At 37.5% G+C, this 20,859-nt stretch overlaps 1 protein-coding gene across 1 annotated transcript in view; it reads right to left on the bottom strand.

Annotated features, from left to right (window-relative positions):
- Nucleotides 1-20,859, bottom strand: part of CCSER1 (coiled-coil serine rich protein 1) — a 630,536-nt gene that overhangs the window by 862 nt on the left and 608,815 nt on the right. The gene's annotated exons all lie outside the window — the stretch shown is intronic.

Below are 20,859 nucleotides of genomic sequence, written 5' to 3'. Positions count from 1 at the left end.
CAACTCCTAATACTCTCAAATACTTACAAAATGTAAAGAACATCTTTTGTGAATATCTTCATGCTTCAGTTAAGCTCAGAACATGCTCACTTTCCACTGTCCCTGGGATGTAGGTGTTTTGTTGTGTACTTACAGTTAAATGCATGCCAAAAAGGTCTGCCAGAGCAGAGCAATAATTTTATGTCAGCTGCAACATAAGAATGATTCCAGCTTGTTAACAGCTTTAACGCTCTGTGAGCTTGCATGAATTTATATTTCTCTAAATAAGAGGAATTTAACTGCACATGGCAAGCCAGGGGAATGACACGAGCTAAACTGGAAATGTTCAGAAGCCTGGTGTCCAGAGGAGCTTTGAGCCTATATGGCTTTGTAAGAAATATTCTATTTTATATATTGCTACAAATCATATATGACACCAATTTTCCCAATAAGAATTAAATAACTAAAAGCTGTACTTGAGTTTCAAAAGTTGTTGACATGACCTACTTAAGCTCTACTGTCCTTTGTCATCTAATGTGTGTGAAAAAAAAATAAAAAAAGAGGGGAATGTTTCACTACCTTCTCTGGTCAGTTATGTTTCCTAGCTTGCAGTGCCATTAGTGCACCTCTGCTTTTAATTTGTATTTGCTCGGTTTTGTTTCATTGGTTTTTTTTTAACTAGTCAGCTTATGGTAACTTAACTGAAACTATGTGAAGAAGGATTCTAATGATAGCATCAATTGTACTTGATTTAAAGTTATTTTGGAATATACATTTGTCTTTGTTCTATCCCTGTGATACTTTCCCAGTTCCTGGTCAAAGCATCTACTTCTCACATTCATTTGCAAAAAAAAAAAAAAGTACTATTTTAGTCCATATAGGTTTTCTGCAACAGAACTCTGGAAAAACATAATATCAGCTTCCTGATGTTTACATTGCTATACGGGCTCTGATGTTGCAGAGCAAATCTGAGAAAACAAAAAATACTCCTAAGCCTTACAATGCTACTTTGCTAAAAAATATTTCAGGATGTTTCACTTATTCCATGAGAATATTTATTGTTTCAGGACAATCTGTGTCACTTCATATGCACTTCTATTTTAAAGCAACACAGAGGAATGATAATGTTAATATTCACAGTTTACTTTTCTTGGTTTTGCTTTGTTTAGTTTTTGGGGTTTTTTAGTACAGGTAGGTTAATGGTCATGCTTCTACAGATTCATATGATGGTTTGGATACAAGTATTGCAGTGCATTTTAGGTGTCAGAGATGGTATTTTCAAAAACTATTAGTACTTGAGCATGGTTTTTCCCATTCAGTGCTGATTGCACCCAGATTCCTACACAGGAGTGGAACTCTTCTGGAAAACGTCACATAAGGTTTCATGCCTACAGAGTATGGATGTTGAGATGAAATTCAGTTCCTAGGTAATCATTCTTGGGAAAATTTACATGGAAGATCAGTCTTTCTAAAATTATTTTACTTCTGTGCTAGTTAATAAAATCTTCCTTTGGGGCAAGAGAGCCAAATTCAGTGCTCTGACAAAAATCCTTGAGTTTGTTAAAAGGAAATGTTTCTGCAGTTACCATGTGTCAATCTGTGCCCTCTGACAACCTAAAGACTGACATCATAGAACTGATAGGAACTTCATGATGGATCACCCACTCTCTGCTACACTTCTGGTTAGCATCAGCTTATCCCTATGTTTTTCCTGAAATATGTTTTTATTAACCAGCTGTTAAGGACCTTCTTCAATGTAACCTGTACAGCCTCAGATAACCTTTCCCACTACGTTGTCTTTATTTTTAGGAAAAGTCTTCCTAATGTCTAAACTGAATCTTTCTAGCTGCAAGACTATTTTTTCTATCTCTATATACCATGGAAATGAAGAAAGAATTTCCATTTGATCTTTGAATACCTGTTTATGTCTTTGAAGAATGCTGTCAAGCTACCCCTTAATCTTCCCTGCTCTAAAATAAAAAATATCACACTGATGTTTTCACATAGGGCTCATCTTGTAGACTCTGAGTCATTCACACTCGTCTTTTCTATAGATTCTTTTCAGTAATTCTATGTTTTTTCTTGAAGTAAATGGACCAGGAGTACAGTACTTGAGGTAATCCTCTACAACTACCCAGCAGAAGCAGCACTATTGATCCTAGGCAGGACTTTTTCATCCACTTCTTACTCTCTCCAGTACAAGGTTCACAGTTTTACCTCGCAGCAGCATGAAATTGCTCACTCATGTTCACCCAGTTGTCCACAATAGTTACAAGGTCTTTTTCTACAAAATTATTACTAACTTGTTAGCTGATTATTGTAACACAGACATAATTTCTCATTTGCCTGAGCTGAATTTCATAATTATCCCTCTGATCTTTTACCTAATGTATCAGGATCATTCTGGATTCCTATTTTATCCATTAACATATTTTCCATCCCACCCAGCTTCAGGTAAGCAGTAAATTTAATAAGAATATTTTCTAGTCCATCATCCAGGTAGTAAATGAATAGCGTTGAACACTATAGAACCTGACTTACTGTAGCTTTCTGTTTTAACACTGGGGCATTGATAAGTTATCTCCAAGGACTGTTTTCCAATCTTCTACTTGTTTAATTTAGTCTGCACCATATGTTTATAAAACACTATCATAAGCCTTACTAAAACCAAGAAATCAGATATCTACAGCTTCTCTTCTAGCCAGAAGGGCTGTTACTGTGCTGTTGAATGAAATTAGATTGGTTTGGCAATTTTGATTTGATTTGTAATCCATGTTGGCTCTTGTTCATTTCATCTTCTTCTATGTGCTTATACTTTGTTCAATTATGTACCTCAAGATTTTGTATGAGGACTGATCTAATGGAAAATGTTACCTTATATTTAAGATTAATCATAACCATCCCCCAGCACTGACAAAAATAGACACTGATGCTGCTCTTTGATCAGGATGTACTTGTTTTAACAAACACACCTCAGAGCTTTTCATGCTGGCATGCACAGCTCAGCAAAAAGTCTAGGAATTAAGAACTGTTTCTCTTCTTAGAGCTGCTACTGAAGTGCCAGGCAATGCATGGAATTTATCTGTGTAATCAGCAGCCACCCTTGTTCTTGTCTTCCTTCAGTGAGATTGCTCAGACATGAGCAGCAGGACGTGTGAAGGTTAAATTTCACATGAAATGTTTTCATTTTAGAAAATACCTGCCAGATTTTGGAGATCTCCACTTGCAGCTGGTTGTTGGCCAGTGGGGGGAGACACTGTGTGTGTATGTATGTGGTAAGGTATGGTCTTAGTTTTGGGAAGCTGTAAATTGCTACTGAATAATTAAACAAATACCAGGTGGTAACAAATTAAGAGCTTGATTACCTAAATTTTAAAACATCAACAAAAATTTAGAATATTCCTTCATTATTCTAAGATACTGGTTTGACCCTACTTTAAGCAAGAAGGCACAGGTGGGTAACAAAGAAAGAGAGACTCATTCTATCAGATGCATAGATAGTCATGAAATAAATGGAGATTTTAACAAAAACATTGCCAAAAAAGCAATAGTGTCACTGTTATCTGTGACAAATTAGTGAATAACAGCTTCTGATCAAGAAAAGAGAACAGTGGTCAGATGGGAGTATTTCAACAAGAAATCTCTCCTGCACCTACCCTTGAATGATAATATAAAACTCAATGCTATCATTCAAATATTTTTATAAAAGTCACAATATACAGATTTGAAAAGGATTGCATGTTGTTCATTTGCTGAATTCAGATAGTGTAGTTTGAAAAAACTGAGTCCAACTGAATTTCCTTGCTGGCCCATTTTACAGATGTTTAGACTTCTCATGACCTGGCCAGAGTAAGAACAACATCCCAGAGTGAAATCAATGATAAAAACCACACAAGCAGCACCAACAAGAAAAATTGAAAAAAACTTGAGCTTTAATTTTTTTAACCTATATCTGCTTATCTTCCTCTAAATGTTTCATGCAGAATTTTTGGCAGTTGTCTTTTAGGTACCAACTGCATCCTCTGAGCAGTAAGATGTGGGTGAGCAAAGCCCCAATCCCAACTCATCTGTTTGCCAATTTGAAGGCCAGGTCCTCATCCAAAGCTAAAGGTGGCTTGATGCCAGCTGTGTTCCAGCCTAGCCTGGAGCAGCTGCAGGGCTGCTGTAAACTGCTGCTTGGCAGAGACCCGAGGAACCAATCTGCCAGCTGGTGACTGCTGAAGCAAAAAAAAAAAAAAAAAAAAAAATCCATTCATCTCTTTCCCTTTTATTTTTCAGTATCTCAGCTAGAACCAAAACCTCCTTTGCCCCAGAAATCCCCAAATGCCACCCTACAGCCTGCCTAAGGGTGGACCCAGGAAATGGGCTGCAATTAGGATGCAAATAGAGCTCTGAATTTTCTTTCAGAAGCACACCACTTTAAATATATGGAGAGCAAAAAAAATTAGCCTTCTGTGTTTTTTCAAATAGAGCCTAAAGTTTAAAAAAAATCCAGATTTTAATTTCTTGTAGAAAAAAAATAATTATAGGTTTGAATCATTGTAACTCGAGTTTTAAGGTAGTGAAAATATGAGAAACATTTTAGGTTTGATTATTCTAAACTAGTGCTAAACATATCAAGAATGAACCAAAACTGGGAACTTAATATTCTTAAAATATTTTTCTCCATACTTTTTTTTGATCGTTCCTCTTTGCAGTTGTCATTCTGGCAATTTTTTCTTGTGTTAAGAAAAGAGAAAACAAAACCCCTCAATGGCACAGTAATGTCACAGTAATGAAAACTGACTTCTCTTCCAGAAAGCTCCAGAATGGGACATGTTATTAAAAAACCACTGCAGCCATCCATCACTTTCCATCTTCCAACCCAATGAGTGAAATACAAGAGCTATCAACAAAACAATACTGCTGCAGGACATGCAAAAATGGATATTGTTGCTGACTATCCTGTGATAAAGTACTGATGTAAAATGACAGAAAAAGACATAATTACAAAAACATGTCAAAAAACGTGCACATTTTTAAGATACCTGTGCCCAGAGGCATCTGGGACTCTTGGATGCCTGTAATGTAATTCTTCCAAGTAGAGCAACTTCCTTAAATGCATCACTCTGACAACAGGCACAGAGAATAAAACCAAACAGAATACTCTCTCACCAGTGTTCCCAGTGCATCCTGACAACCAACCACCACTGGAAGAACACTGGAAGAACAATGTTTTACCACCCCCAAGGATTTTTTGCTTTCAGAGATGCTAAAGGAAACACTCTCTAGAGAGAATAATTATCCAGTTTTCCAGAAACCTGACAACTTTCTGGATTCTCTCAAGTTTTCAGCTGCTGAATTATTTTGTGTTTGCAGGAACACAAGAAATGTAACATGAGCTATAGCCCAGTGTAGCTACCTTGGCCCTCATCAGATCTCAGCTGGACTGCAGCACCTTCTGCAGAACTGCCTCTGTTTGCAGTCTAGCCCAGAATTCGGAAAACACAAAGCAACCTAAAGCATTCCAGACACAAGACAAGGTTCTAACGCTCTACATTTCTTTGAAGGATGGAAAGGATGTAGTTTTGAACTGAAATCCCTTCAGGTGCCTTTCAGAGTTCTGACAGTTTGTCTAAGTGCAGGTCTGATTTACCAAAGCAGAGGTTAACTGAGTACTTTGGACTGCCACATCTGTCACTCTGTCACACATTTAATTTCTGCACCTCCTCACTCCTGTGCTTCCATCCTAGAGATGATCCAACACAAAATGTAATTTAGCTGCAGCAGGTAATTGTTCTTCATTCAGGTCTCTTACAAAGCACTCACTCTTAGTGATTTCAGTAGCACCTGGACCACGAGAGAAGCTTTTACAACCCAGATCTGCACCTATTGCTCAACTGATGCTGCCTTCTGGCAACATGTGACATATGAAAGAAATAAACCCCAGTATTTCAGAGTAAGGCATGGACTGGTATCAACAGGTTATGGGCAAGAACGAGCTGCTGCCATCTGTTACAAAATGAACACAGTCACCATAACTCAAAACCATTTTCCCTTTCAAACATCTTTATCTCCTTACTGAAAGCAAAATTTATGGCCAGCTGACATACAGGCCTCTTCCCCAAAATGCCTTTATTGGTTGAATACAATTGAACTATAGTGGTCAGCTGATGCCCTAAAAAGATTTTCTGGTAGTTCTCTGTGTGATAAGTAACCCACAGAGGGATGGAATAAAATATTCATCTTCTCAGCATAGAATTATCCTTGAAAATTTTTATTTATGCCAGCAATAATGCACCATTAAGGCAACAAGGTGTGAAAGAATGTAATGTTATAAATTTCCTAATTCTCCACTTCTTGGATTAACTGGAATAATTTTTTCTCATTAGTAAAGCTAATAGAAACCTTCTCGTTTTACAGCTGTTTGTTTACCATGCTTTCCAAATTAAACATTTGGAACTTTGACCCGTTCACCAGCATGAGACATCCTCTTCCAACCTGCTAACAAATTCATTCAGATGACACTGAATAACTTCCCCTTTGGCTTAAAATTCTAAATAACCATAAAAATACTAATGAAAATTAAAAGCTGATAAATAGTGTGGCTCTTTCAGTGAAATTGCTACAGAGCAGTAGGACATATTATGTCAGGTAAGAGATCTTATTTTACATAGTCCATATTAAAGACATTCTCAAGATCAGGAAGTTGATCTGTAAAAGTGACTTTTACCAGATGGAGTATTCCTAATTCAGACCTGGGGACAAAAATGGAAAGAAAAATTCAATGGAATTTTACCTCCTGTTGTAAAAAATCTGCTAAATCCATAATCTTGGAAATGTCCTCTGTTCAGTAAAGGATAGCTCCCCCAACTCAACAATTCTTGTAACACTTCTGTATCTCTTCATGCAATTTTATTTTATTTTTTTCTTACTGACCTCAGCCCCTTTGTATACCCACAGCTATCACAGCCAATGATTAAGGAAATACTTTCATTAAGATCTTTTTATACTCCACCTTTGGTTACAGGCAGCAGAGTGTAGAATAAAGTGTGAAATTCAGACTTGCTCATGGGCATTCCAAGTTCCATTCAAGGGGACCAGGTAAGTCCCATGCTCACCCAGGACTTTGGTTCTCACTGATTCTGTGCAGCCCAAGACTTCAAGGCCATTTGTGTCATGCTTGTAGCTGAAGTTGTATAAAAAGCCATAGGTGCCTACACTTAAGGACATTATTTGCTTAACTGATGCAAAATTAATTAATAATAGATGGAGTAGTGGATCCACAGGAACAACAGGATCACTTCACAAGACTTCAGTGCATAAAATGTGAGCAGTGAAGTGTGACACAAAGGTCCTGAGGAAACACTATAGGAGCTTGCTCTGGAATTACAAGCAGGAAAACTAAGCAAGTGCTAATTAACCCTTCTGAAAAAGTGTGCTACTTAACTCATGTTTAGTCCTATGCTCAGACAAGTGTTTTGGCTTTGCAAGCCTCCTGTGTTTTTTCAAATACATCCTAAAGTTTAAGAAAATATCTGGAATTTAATTTCCTGAAAAAAGAAAAAAAAAGAAAAAAAAAGAAAAAGCCCCAAAGTATTTAAAGTATATACCTTGATATAGGTTTGCAAGTCAAACTAGTTAGTAGTTCTGTACAGGATTTCATGTGCCATGTAGACACAACAAGTTGCTCAAAGATCTCCACCTCATGGATTTTATATTTCTTTTGAAGACCAGCTGCCTGAAAACTAAGAAGACCATTTCTAGCCTCGGGTCTGACATGTGGTCACCAAACCCCATCATCATATCTGTATATAATCTAAATTTAAACTAACTTGTAGGATGCACCTACAAGGTACCTTGGGGTACCTTTTAGGTTTTACCAAGTTTCTAACTATAGTGTTATTTATTTGCCTACTCTAATGTCACCTAACATGATTTCCTATACTACAAAAAATCCCATATATAAATTGAAATTTATATTATTTAATATTATGTATACCAGGATACAGTTGTCTTACAAACAGTAGTCTCAAAAAGATTTAAATACATAATGTTCATATTGCTATAGAACATATATATATATATAACTATATATATATAGAACATTTATATATAGAACTATATATATATAGAACTATATATATAGAACTATATAGAACTATACATATATAGAACTATACTGTATTGCTCTATATCTGAGACATACTTTTGAGAAAAGAAATTAAAAAAGGGTCCATGTAAATTGTTTATAAACTCTCATTTCAAAGCTGGAGGTATGTATTAGACTCTGTGCTTATAGATGTATTCCTGTTGTGTTTAGGATGATAATCTTAAATACCTGAGCACAAGAGGCTTTTGTTTTACCAGCTGGACACACAGGAACTCAAATCTCTATTGTATCTCTGTGTGTATTTATGATCTTACTTTTTGCAAAGAAAAGAATCATATATACTTATCCTTAAGTTCAGAGCTTTCTTATTTCACTTTCAACCAGTGAATATCACAAAACAGATTTCCAAAGAACTTTTTCTGAAAAAGCCACTGCTTACTGTTTCATAAAACCCCCCCAGAAAAGCCAGATGAATTATACTTAGCCAAGATTTCACCTGTTTACATTACATCCTTTAACAACATTAACCCCTCCTTACACTAAAGTAAGCTTCATAAATTAGCATCCTGAATTATGAAAGTAATAGGGGCAGAACTTATTAGAACAAGAGTCAATTTGCATAAATGGGTAAAATTACATTCAGCTACTGTCATGTTAATCAGTGACACTATTGCTCAGCTCAATAGAGTCTGCAAAGAAAGCAGAGGATGAACAAAAAGGGCCAAATTTTATTCTGCTGACAAGAAAAGAAATCCTAATTATGCTTTAATTGGCTTGACTTCATTTTATGACAGAATTACTGAGACCAAGACATCTCTTAATGGAGAGTTAAATAGTATTTTAATTGTAATTTATGTACATTTCTATATATTGATAAGGATGCCTAGTTTAGGAATGAAATATCCATAACCCAGCCTTTTTATGGTTAGACAAAAACATTACCACACACCTACAATGAGTAACTAGCCTTAACTGGTCATATTCAATGTATTCAACAACATGCAAACCAGTTCAGACTCCTATGACAGGATGAACCATTATTATTCCAGAAAGACACCAAGTCTCTGCTATAGGTTTCAGTCAGAAAAAGATATATATGAACTTTGCACCACAGGACAAAGCTGAGTGAGTCACTTTTCACTGACAGTAGAAATATTTCTCTTAAAATATTTGTCTTCAAAGATCTTGACATCTATGATAGCTATAAGACTATGATGAATGAATCACTCTATGTCTAGGTTTTTATTCAGTATTGACTGTCTAAGATATAGGGAAAGACCAAATGGGATTCTCTTGGGAGTAGGGATTAAATATACTTTTTTTCTGGGGGGGGGGGTTTGTTTTTGTTTTTTGTTCTTTTTGGTTTTGTTTGGTTTTTGGTTTTGGGGGGTTTTTTGTTACATACAGCAATGACCCAAGAGTATATTGTCTTTGTCTGTATGGAATTAATGCATGCAAAGCCTGTTCTCTGGTCTTCACCCTTCATTATAAGATTTATTATTAATTAGAAAATCGTGTGAAGCAGAGCAAGGAAACTCACAGCCAAGTGGAGGAACTGTAGAGGAACTGTGAACACCCTTAAGCAATCCATACAACTGACTTGATCTATAATTCTGTGATTATATGATTTACAGGAAAGAGCTATTTCTCTACTGAAACTGTTAGTGTTGGTAGATGAATGACATCATTTCCTTCATGTTCCAAAAAACCCCAGAAACCTATCTCCTATCATTTCAAAACTATGTATGGTTGGCAATGAGAGAAAATTTCCTAAATGTGTAATTTCAAACAAACCAAGTTTCACATAACTAAGATGGGATATCAGCTAAAGACAAAATAAGCTGTTTCCACCAGTGACTTACACAAAATTAGAAAAATATTCCATAGCACCTTCACTGTACCCCTCTAAGGGTCCATTTAGTTAATCTCTCTTTAAATCAGCTGATAAAGCCTGGTGTGCATCACAAGCTATGCTGATCAGTGTCTGGTAAAGTAATCTACCAAGCTAAGACTATTTCATAGATTTCATGTAATTTAAGACCAGGAAAAACTGTCATAATCATCTTGTCTGTGCTTCTCTGCAGTAGAAGCCATAGATTTCTCTTGGAGAAATCATATAATGTAAAAAAAGATTATAGAACTAAAATTTAAAAGGCTTAAAGTAGTGGAAAATGTGTTTTATTTCTTCACAATCCACTAACAATGTGTTCCAGGTGCTTGCTGCAAATGTTTCTGTATTTTTGTTAACAATCCTAAATTAGTACTTGAACAAAAAAAAAGCAATATCTGCTAAGAAAACTGCTCCTATTGTACAGCAGGAAACAATGTGCCTTGAGAGAGCAGAAGGTTCTAGTGCCTAAGACATTAAGGAGCAGGCAAGTTTTGGAGAAAGTGCTGGTTGGGCTTGGAGTTACACTTCTCTGGAGAAAGTTTTGGTCATGTACATAGTCGTGTGTATGATATGAAGGTCCTGTTCTCTTTTGTAAATCATAGAATCCTTGGGGTTGGAAGGGACCTCGAAAGATCATCTAGTCCAACCCCCCCTGCCAGAGCAGGGCCACGTAGAGCACTTCGCATAGGAACGTGTCCAGGCGGGTTTTGAATGTCTCCAGTGAAGGAGACTCCACGACCCCCCTGGGCAGCCTGTTCCAGGGCTCTGTCACCCTTACAGTAAAAAAATTTTTCCAAATATTCAACTTGAACCTCCTGTGCTCCAATTTACACCCATTACCCCTTGTCCTATCACTGGTCACCACTGAGAAAAGCCTAACTCCATCTCCCTGACACTCACCCCTTACATATTTGAAAACATTGATGAGGTCACCCCTCAGTCTCCTTTTCTCCAAACTAAAGAGACCCAGCTCCCTCAGCCTTTCCTCATAAGGGAGATGTTCCACTCCCTTAATCATCTTAGTAGCTCTGCGCTGGACTCTTTCAAGCACTTCCCTGTCCTTCTTGAACTGAGGGGCCCAGAACTGGACACAATACTCCAGGTGCGGCCTCACCAATGCAGAATAGAGGGGGAGGAGAACCTCTCTTTTCCTACTAACCACACCCTTTCTAATGCACCCCAGGTTGCCATTGGCCTTCTTGGCCACAAGGGCACATTGCTGGCTCATGGTCATCCTCTTGTCTACCAGGACCCCCAGGTCTCTTTCACCTACACTGCTCTCCAGCAGGTCAGCCCCCAACCTATACTGGGACATCGTGTTGTTCTTCCCCAAATGCAAAACTCTACGCTTCCCCTTGTTGAATTTCATCATGTTTCTCTCTGCCCAACTCTCCAGCCTGTCTAAGTCTCTCTGAATGGCAGCACAGCCTTCTGGTGTGTCAGCGACTACTGCCCTTCTATGATTCTGGATTATACAGGATGCATGACTCAGAGGAGGCCACTGTAGCCTGCAAAATAGCAAATAACATTTCACAAAACCCCTTACTTCTCTGGAAAAAAACTTCTTACTTCTCTGGAAACATGTGAACAATTAATGCAGATATGTGCTGATATTCATCCCATCAGCTCTATATTTCCTCCAGCAAAACTATATTATACAAATTTAGCAAGGAAAAAAGAATAAGAGGAAACAAAATTGTAGTAGGCACCCGCTGAAATGTCTTACTTTCTTCCCATTGGGAGAACTAAGGCTAAAAATTTTGGCAAAGATGCCAAAATACTTTTATTGGTTTCTGCTTCTCTATCCATCTGCCTAGCATAAGGAAGGTCAGCAGGATTATATTTCATATTATCCTTCCTACCTTCTGTACTAATGAATATAGGGAGGACTATCCCTCCTGCCTGCTGCAGCATACCCTTCCTCTGTAAAAGTGAGAGTTTATAATTTGTTTTCTTTATAGCCCATCCTGTAGGGCTCTTGCTTGAAAAAAGTAATAGATGATTTCCTGACTTGGGTTTATAGGCTTTTCACCTATAAAGTACCACAGTGTTGCTGACTTAGCAGTTGCTGCATAATAGCTGCTTAAGTGGTTCAGAATGTTCAGCTTCTTGTGACATCAACTCTTAACCTCTGCTGTTTTGACATCTTACTTCATTATGCAGCATTTTAATGGAACTCCTAAATTCTGGAACATTTCAGTGAAACCATAGTCCCATGGAATCCACAAGCAAAACATCCACCTGCTTTATTGTGTTGTCTTGAGCAGGAATGAGCTTAAGCATGCACTTGGAGGCTATTTACTGCTATACACATTAGGGACCAGTGTGGTTTTCAGCTGAGCAGCACGTGCTGTTGTGATGGCCAAATTAAGGGTATAAGTTACTTTAAATAACTCAAAGCCAGAGTAATTTGTTCAAATACACTGTTTTGCAAAAAGGAGGCTTTTAAATACATTTCAAGGAAGGAAAAAAAAAAAGTATTTCTTACAATTAGCAGTCTTGAAAGACAATATCTGTTTGGTTAGAGCCTTATATTAGATATATTTTAGAAATACAAGGTATAGCTCAGGGATCAATACTGAGTCCAGTCCTGTTTAACATCTTCATTAATGATCTGGATTTTCCCTCATCAGCCATAACAGCACTATTTAAAAAGTGTGATTTATCTATAAAGGGTCCATTAAATACAATACACAGGCAAAAAACTTGCCTATTGGTTGAGAGGTCCCAACACTTAGATGGCCTAAAAATTTAGGCAATGGAGCTGAAAAAGCACCATGCTTCAAACTAGCAAAAGTCCCAGAAGCAGGATAATGAAACTTTGCACTGAGACAACAAAGCTGTCTCAGGCAACGTAACAGACACTCCAATTCATTGTGCAGTGAAAGAAAAAAGGACAGGCAATGTCTGAAATTCATGATGGAGGACAATGTGCACACACACTCACAGACACCCTGGGGACTGATGAAAGATAGCCTCACATTTGACTGACATCCATCAGCTCATAAAAGCCTCTAAAGCACACACAGGCAACACCCCTGGATTTTCCAACAGCACATCTGAAACCAGTTACAGAGGCTGCACTTACAACACATCCTAGGTGATCACTATTTAGGGGCAGTAGCTTTACATGCTGTTCCTCTCACCTCCAGATTTCTGCCTCTCAGACATTGGCAAACTTCTTTCATTTACCTAAACCTTGCAGGAAATAAAATACCACTAAAATTCAGGGTGCATATTCACTCTGCTGCCTCCAGGTGTAAAGTTGGTGCATGTCCTCTACCTTGCAGCCTCTCAAACACAATCTCTGTTATGATCTGGAAGATGCTCAGGCACTATTTTGCCTGGTCCCAAAGTAAAAGCCTTCCTTAGCTGAGGAAATACAGATTAAGCAGAGTGTCCTGAAGTAAAAAACAAGTATAAAGATGCCATTCATGCTTATACTGCAGGCATGCTGAAAAAGAATTGTTGAACACCCAAATTCACAAAAATTTGCATATCAGCCAGGAGGAAAAAATGATGAATCAAGAGTTTCTTGGGCATTGGAGCACAACTGAACACATTCAACCTAACACATAGGTAATTTACTGCTGCCAGGACAGTCCCAGGATTCCATTTCCCTGAAACTGGCTGATCAATTGCATGCACAGCCACGAGTAACCTCAGGAAGACTCAAGCAAATAGTAGGACACCCACCAACTGCTACCTGCCACATGTAATAAGCAGCACAAAGCCATCCTGTCAGAGCAGCCTCAACAGTTCACCTCCCCAGGCCGAGCAGGTTAACAGCTGACTGGTGGCTTTTCATGTAAGAATAATTACAGATGTCTCAGCAGACAAACTCTTATGCTGCTGTGCTGTCTGAGCAGCATGAGGAAAAGAAAGTGGATACAGAAGCTCTACAGACAAACCTAATTACCCCAAACTTGCAACACAGCCCCCCCCTTTTTTTTTTCACCAGGAGTGTTTGGTTTTTTTAGCATACTGATGCTTTGAGAAAATTCAGCACTTTACTTAATCTTTCTCTTTCTTGTCCTTCCCTTTTTCCATTTAACTCATTTTCCTGGAGGTGCAGCTACAAAGGAGAGGATGTTAGGGCAGTTGCTGCTATGCCAAAAATCAATTTGTTGAACATTTAAAGGGAAAATATGTCAAATAATGCCAGTGAAAAGTGTTTAACATGCTTGAGTGCCATGCTGCAGTGCAGAGACCTGCTCCTGCCCTAAGCTCCAAAGAATTTGAACACTGGTGCCAAAATAGGAGATGATTAAAGCAGGAGTTATTTTCCACACCTTTCCACAAGCCTGACATGTGACATGGCACTCTGTAAATCCCTTTCCATGAACCACCCTGTCTTGGAAAGAGGGGAACACATGGATGCTTCAAATTCTTTCACGAGGTGCAGTGATATATGAAGTAAATCATGTTGCAAAGAAAAGCTCCAATTTATTTTGCAAACAGGTTTGGAACTGAAGTGGGGATGTTAACTTTACAGACTGCTTCCCTTTAAATGCAGAAAGTGTGTGTTAGAAAACAAATAGGAATTGGCTGCTCTCTGGAAAGAAACACATTCTCCTTTTAGTACCTGAAGATGACTGCTGAAAGCACACATGAATGCCAAGCATTGGATGGGAACAAAAAGATGTCATATGCTTATGCAAAAATCAAATTGCTTTTAAGAGTAGCAGAAATGTAGGGTCTCCTTATTATATATAAATTAATTAATTGAAAAAAAAATTTCAACATTTCCTATAATTAATGCAGAGAAGGAAAGAACTTGCACGGACATCAAAAAGCAGAAAGGAAAAAAAAAATTTGAAGCAAACCTGATTCCCTACCCTCAAGAAACGTAGGAATAGGTGAGATTAAATCCACATGAATGTATGGACATATTTGGGCTTACATCTATAGCATCATCCAAATATATATGTCCCAATACAAAACATACAGACTGCACAGGATAATTCTCCCATAATGTTACTAGGAATGTTGACATGATGGACTGTGACCATTTTTGGTTTGTTCAACTAGTGAAGGAAAGGATTAAAAAGCACAGTAAATCTAACTAGTCCACAGGGCCACAGACAATACCTATTATACTTTATTTCATTATCTTGGGGGGGAAATACATGGTGATTTGCAAAGCTCTTTTCACTTCATTCTTAGCATTTATGGCTATTACAAGTAGAAAGAAACAACAGCTTGACATTTTAGCACGCAAAATGCAAGATCAGAAAAAGACATATAAAAGAAAAATATGTGTTACTCTCCATTTGTACTGTGTCAGCAAAGCCTTTAAATAGGTATTCTTAGTGGAGTTTGCTAATTATAGGTGATTTTCCATTCTTAGAAATTGCCAGGGGGAGACAAGGAAATGAGATATGAGAATAACACAATTTATAGGGGGGGTGGCACTAAAAAAAACAGATCTCTTGTTTTGTCAACGTTTTGCATCTGAATTATAGTTCATGCACAGTATTCCCAAGCCTATTTCAGAAAACCCCTGTATTTAACAGCTGTGTCTCTATTCAGAGTGTATATTGCTACATTTAACTGTGGTCATTATTGTATCCTCCTCAAACAGGAGGCAACAAGAGGTCTGCATTGTAAGGAACCAACTCAAGCTCATACCAAAAGGCAGGGTGTAAGTTCCACGGAGCATGATTTAAACTTCCACCCTGGAGGCTTGGGGTTCTCTGCAGATTGTTTCTCTTGGAAACCACATCTTGGAAAGTGCTATCAAACAAAACAGCTGCTGCTGTGGTAGCAAATATGAAGCACAACCCCCTGTGTGCAGAACTTACTCCACTAATTTTGCATCTTTTGTCATCTTTAATGTTTAAGGTGGGGTGGATGCTCCCTGCTGCTTCAGGGGAGGTGGCCTCTCTCCCAGCCATCCTTGTCTCCTCATTCCCTTGTGCTGGAGTCAGTGTGGGAATAGCTGTGCAGTGAATTAGACAGGGAATCTGGCATGGCTGTAACCCACATCTTTCCAATCTCTCTGTGTGGAAAGTTATTTTTCAGCCAGAACAGTCCCCTGATCAAGCTCACCATGTGCTTGTACAAATGCTTTTTATTTGCACAAGGAAAGCAGCCAGAACAATCAGTCAGAGAGGAAGAAAGAGACCAAGATGGATCTCTCTCAGGTTCATTTCCCCCCCCCTTTTTAAGAGAGGGCATCAATATGGCAAGCGAAAGTGGGTTAAAGTGGGTTGTGCAAAAAAGTTTGGTGGGGATCCATCTCCTCCTCTTCCTGAGCTCTGCTGCCAGATGCAAAGTTCTTTTGCTTCTGATGTGCTGTTATCTTAGTAAAAGCATCACTGACTCTTGGGCCTGAAGTTAAGCAAGACTCCTGGTAGACACAAAGGATTAGAAAGCTCTGTAGGAATAGACCCCACACATCTCGAGTGTCAGAGTTGTCCCTGTGCACAACCATAACCTTCATACCCGAGTGCAGCATCACTGCCACTTCCATGCAGCCTTCCTGTATTTGCCATGTTCATCTCTTGAGACTTTGCTCCCAGTTCTAGTTTGTCAAGGTGTGGAAGCAGCTGCAAGGACTTCCTAAGACTTTTGCCAGCTGTGACATCAGTGGAAGTTTTGCAGTTTCACAAGGTCATCATCTAACTATTAAATTTGCTGGTTTAGAAATTTACTATTTCACTATGAAAAAGCCATAAATATCCAGCTATCTTATGTCCTATTAGGCCATTAAGTGAAAGCCATCACCATGGTAAATTTTCTTTTCTTCAAGTAAATAATGACAAGTCCCAACAAAAGCCTAAATTATATAAACAGCCCTTCATTATTCTCTCTAGTGGGTAAATTCTTAATAAATGTATTGCACTGGAATAAGCACTTTTGCATGGGTTCTACATCTTCTCAACATGGGCAACTGATTGCCACTCAGATCAGATTTGGTCTGCAGGTTGTTTTTATTTTTTTTTAAGAAACACCTGCAAAAGTGTAATGTTTCTATATTTTCCAGATTTTAAAAATAAAATGTAAAGATAAAACTTATTACTAAATTTGAGAGATAAAATGATTCAGTAAATGCTTTTATGAAAACCTGCTGGTCATAGGAAGATATAAAACATTCTTATCCATATTATGGAAGTTCTAGTTGCAAGGATATCAGGAATAAAGTACTGCAGTGTCTCAGCACTCCAGCAGTGATAATTTTCCATATAATTTCCCCCTCATTTTACCTTTTCTATTAACAGAACCCCTACTGCCTGTTATATGATCACAAATATTAATACAATTATTCTTATGAAAATCAAGGGAGAAAGAATTGGCAGCTTATAGGCATACGAAAGACAGAAAATTGATGCTTTCCTAATATTACACAGGGATCTTTTGACTCCAGGACTGACTTGTGTTCTGGATTCTGGTCCAGGAGAACATGGTTCTCATTCCTTCCTGCAGCACATGCTTTTACACAGAGCAGATAAAAGGTTCCCATGTTTTTGTTACAAAAAAGATAATGAAATTATTAATGCACTCTCATACTGCAACACTCGAATTCCATCTGGTCTGGTTTAGCAAGACTTTGCTTATTTTTAAAATGTGACAGCTTTTTAAATCAGGTTATTATATATCACATGCAATGTTATTCTTAGACATGCCAGTCAATATAGGACAAATAAATCAGCATCACTTCTATGTCCTGTTACATGCTGAAAAATGCTTTTCAAATCAATTTACAGCTTTGAATTACTTCAGTGTTTCTATCTTGAGAGTGAAGACACCAGGGTTTTTTGCTTATGCACGTAGCTCACAATCAGCTGATATAATGACTCAGAAAAAGCCTTTTTCTTAATTAAACCTTCCCTTTCTTTACAGATTTCTGGGAGGAGATCTTGAATTTAGACAAATTATTGCAGATGGTGATATAAGCTGCACAGAAGATGAATGGGAGTGGATTTCAGGTGAAACTCTATTTCATACAGAGCACTTGGAAAGTCTCTGGAACATTCTATCACTGAAAACAGCTTAGCTAGGAATTAAGTATTTAGTCTGCACTTGTGTTACCTGCTTACCTGGTTTTAGCAGAGGGTATTTTGAGGCAGTTTATTAAGTAAGCAAAAACCATCATGGGTTTTGAGCTTTTAAGCTTAAAGATGCAAAGCAGAAATTCTCCACATTTGTCATTATGGTGGAAGCTCAGAGAGTTCAATGGAGAAGTTGCCACAACACAAAAATCCTTTTGCTCCTGATTTTAATTTCAAGTCTTTGAACTCCACAAAAAAGCAGCAGACTGGCTTCCATTTTTTGTTAAAAACAAGTGTATAAGGTATATGTGTTCCATTCATTTATCCTTACATCCATTGCATAGATTGCTTTCAAACTAGGGGTTATTTTACTGCCTCATGTTTGAACTGAGCTTTCTGATAAACTTGAGTCTTAAATTAAAGCTCTCTGAAATTAATGGATCCCTCCATTGATGGTCTGAGCAATTTGTTAAGAACATCTTAAATCTTATTTCAAAGTTCTAATTTTGTCTTCTCTTTATTTTTCATTTTTTTTCCCCCACTTTCCTTTCTTTTAATGATTCATATAAATTCATAGCCAATTTTTACTGTCTCCTCATTCATTCAGGGTTGCTTCCCTGTCTGAAATGGGTAACTTCTACCCTTCCTCCCCAGCACTGCTAAGCATCATGTAGATTCATTTTTAAAAATATGCAGAAATAATGTAATTTATATTTCCATGTGTATAAAATATCCAGTTATATAAATTCTTGAACTGCTTCTTAGGTTCCAGTTCAGCCCTTAAATGATATATCTGAGTAGTTCCTTAACAAGGAACTTACCAATTGACCCACTACCTTCACTCTGAGTTAGGCCCTTATTAATTGGGATTTATTTCTGAATTTTTTAGTGTGTAGGGATTTCCAGAGGACATTAATTTCCTGCTGGCAAGAAGGCTCCATGAAACTATATTAATACATTAGACTTTCTAAAAGAGCTCTTTTTAGATCTTTGTAGGATATTGCTACTCTGATCCTACAGTGATATATCCCAACCAAGACTGCATGCTTACCTGGAGATAACCAAAATACCATTCTTCTTTACAAATTAAGCTTCAGTATTCCTGTCAAAATGTACCATTATCCTGGGCCAGGACAGTGGGTTGAATTTCAATGGAAAAAATATTCCCACTAAAATTCATTGCACAAAAGCAGAAAAACCTATAAAAAATTCTCTGATGCTTGAGGTTTGAGCTTTGTTAAAGGTTTGTATTAACCCTTATAAATGCCTGGAGGAATTATGAAGTATCTTCTGCCATTTCACTATTCTTAAAGGGAGATTTGTGGTATTTAGTTAGTTTTTTTTTTTTTAAAGTCCCAACAAAGTCCCAAGGAAGTCTTTAAGGAAACAGCTTTTCATTTTATCATTTCCTGTTGGTGTTTTAAGGTTTTATTTATTTATTTTTTAAAGAAGCTAATTAATATGTACAGAGAGCCATTTTATTTGTCTTAAACTTATTCATGAAGCTTCTTGTTCTTAATCAAGCTAATACATTCCTTACTGAAGCAAACTGGAAAAACTTAATTTGATTTCACTGGGCTTCACATCAGGACTCCAGTGATTTGTTTTATTTCTGTGGTCTTTGTTTCTCCTCCCCCATCCCAGAAGCAATGGAACAGGAAAAGACTGTGTGCAGTGTAAAACACAATCAACTATTGCACTCTCAATATAAATTTTTTATCATGTTTCCATTGAAAATTGTGACAGTTCTCTAGTTTTATAGGACATACTAGTCAATTTGCCATATTTAGGTGGAAAAATAGAAGTTTCATTAAGAAAAGACATGAAATCTTTAGGTTACAATGAAGGGGATTTTGGAATACCATTAAGTCTTTAAAATTAGACATCTCTGGATATTTCAGATCTTAAAACTCTTGTTTGTGCTAGCAAGGCAGAGATATCTACCCCCTCAGAGATCCTGTTAAAGCTAGAAAGAATAACCCTTCCAAGGGCTGCAGCTACTCCCTGGCTGAATAATGACAATCCTGGCCACTGAGACTCCCTGTCACCCACATCGGAGGGGATGGGCAGCTCTTTGCACTGCTGGGCCTCATGACCCTGTGGTCAATACTCTCACTTACAGCTAAAAATCACCCTTTTCCCTCCTAAAGATGCAAAATTCACTAGGGTTAAAACTGATGACTAATTTAAAGCAAGGAACTTGGCTCTTTGAAACTGCTCACATTACAAAATGCTGGAAGTAGAAACATCAAATAGAAGAAAAAAAAAGAATAAAAGAAAAGAAACAAAAGTAGAAGAAAAAAAAAGTAGAAGAAACAAAAGTAGAAGAAAAAAGAAAAGTGAGAAAGTGGAGGCTGACAGCTCACAGGTGGCAGCAGCACCACGACAAACTACAGAACCATGTAAGTTATTTTTTTTAAGTATATTAAAAATGTCATCAAGCTTTTATGAAATACTAATTTGGTTAGCATTATACTGTACATGGCATTATAGATAATACTTTAAGCTTCATTTCTGAAACAGCTATAGAGTATTTTCAGCTCATTTCTTTCTCAGCAGTGCACAAAGTGCCTCATTCTGTTAACACTTGTACAGCAGTGTAGTCAGTAGTCTTGAGAAGATGGCAATGTGGACTTTAATGGCAGAATTTGTGTAAGATTTTACTAGACTTGAAACAGTAAATCTGCAAACCTATTATCTTGTGTGAATCTGGATCCACAGTTGCTCAGAACTGAGAGCTCTGAGACCATATATCACTCCTAATAGTCATTATGAAAAGCAACATTCAAATTTTCACTTTAACATTACAGTTCAAACTTGCCAGGGGAGAGATTGAAATGCAACCTCTGCTATTTTCAAGGGAACACCAAGACAGATAATAACTTACAACTATATCCTTAATT

Source organism: Calypte anna, chromosome 4A (assembly GCF_003957555.1).
Source record: "Calypte anna isolate BGI_N300 chromosome 4A, bCalAnn1_v1.p, whole genome shotgun sequence".
In the NCBI taxonomy this organism is placed as follows: Eukaryota; Metazoa; Chordata; class Aves; order Apodiformes; family Trochilidae; genus Calypte; species Calypte anna.
Note: the sequence above shows the minus strand (reverse complement) of the source record. Positions and strands in the feature narration are given on the sequence as shown.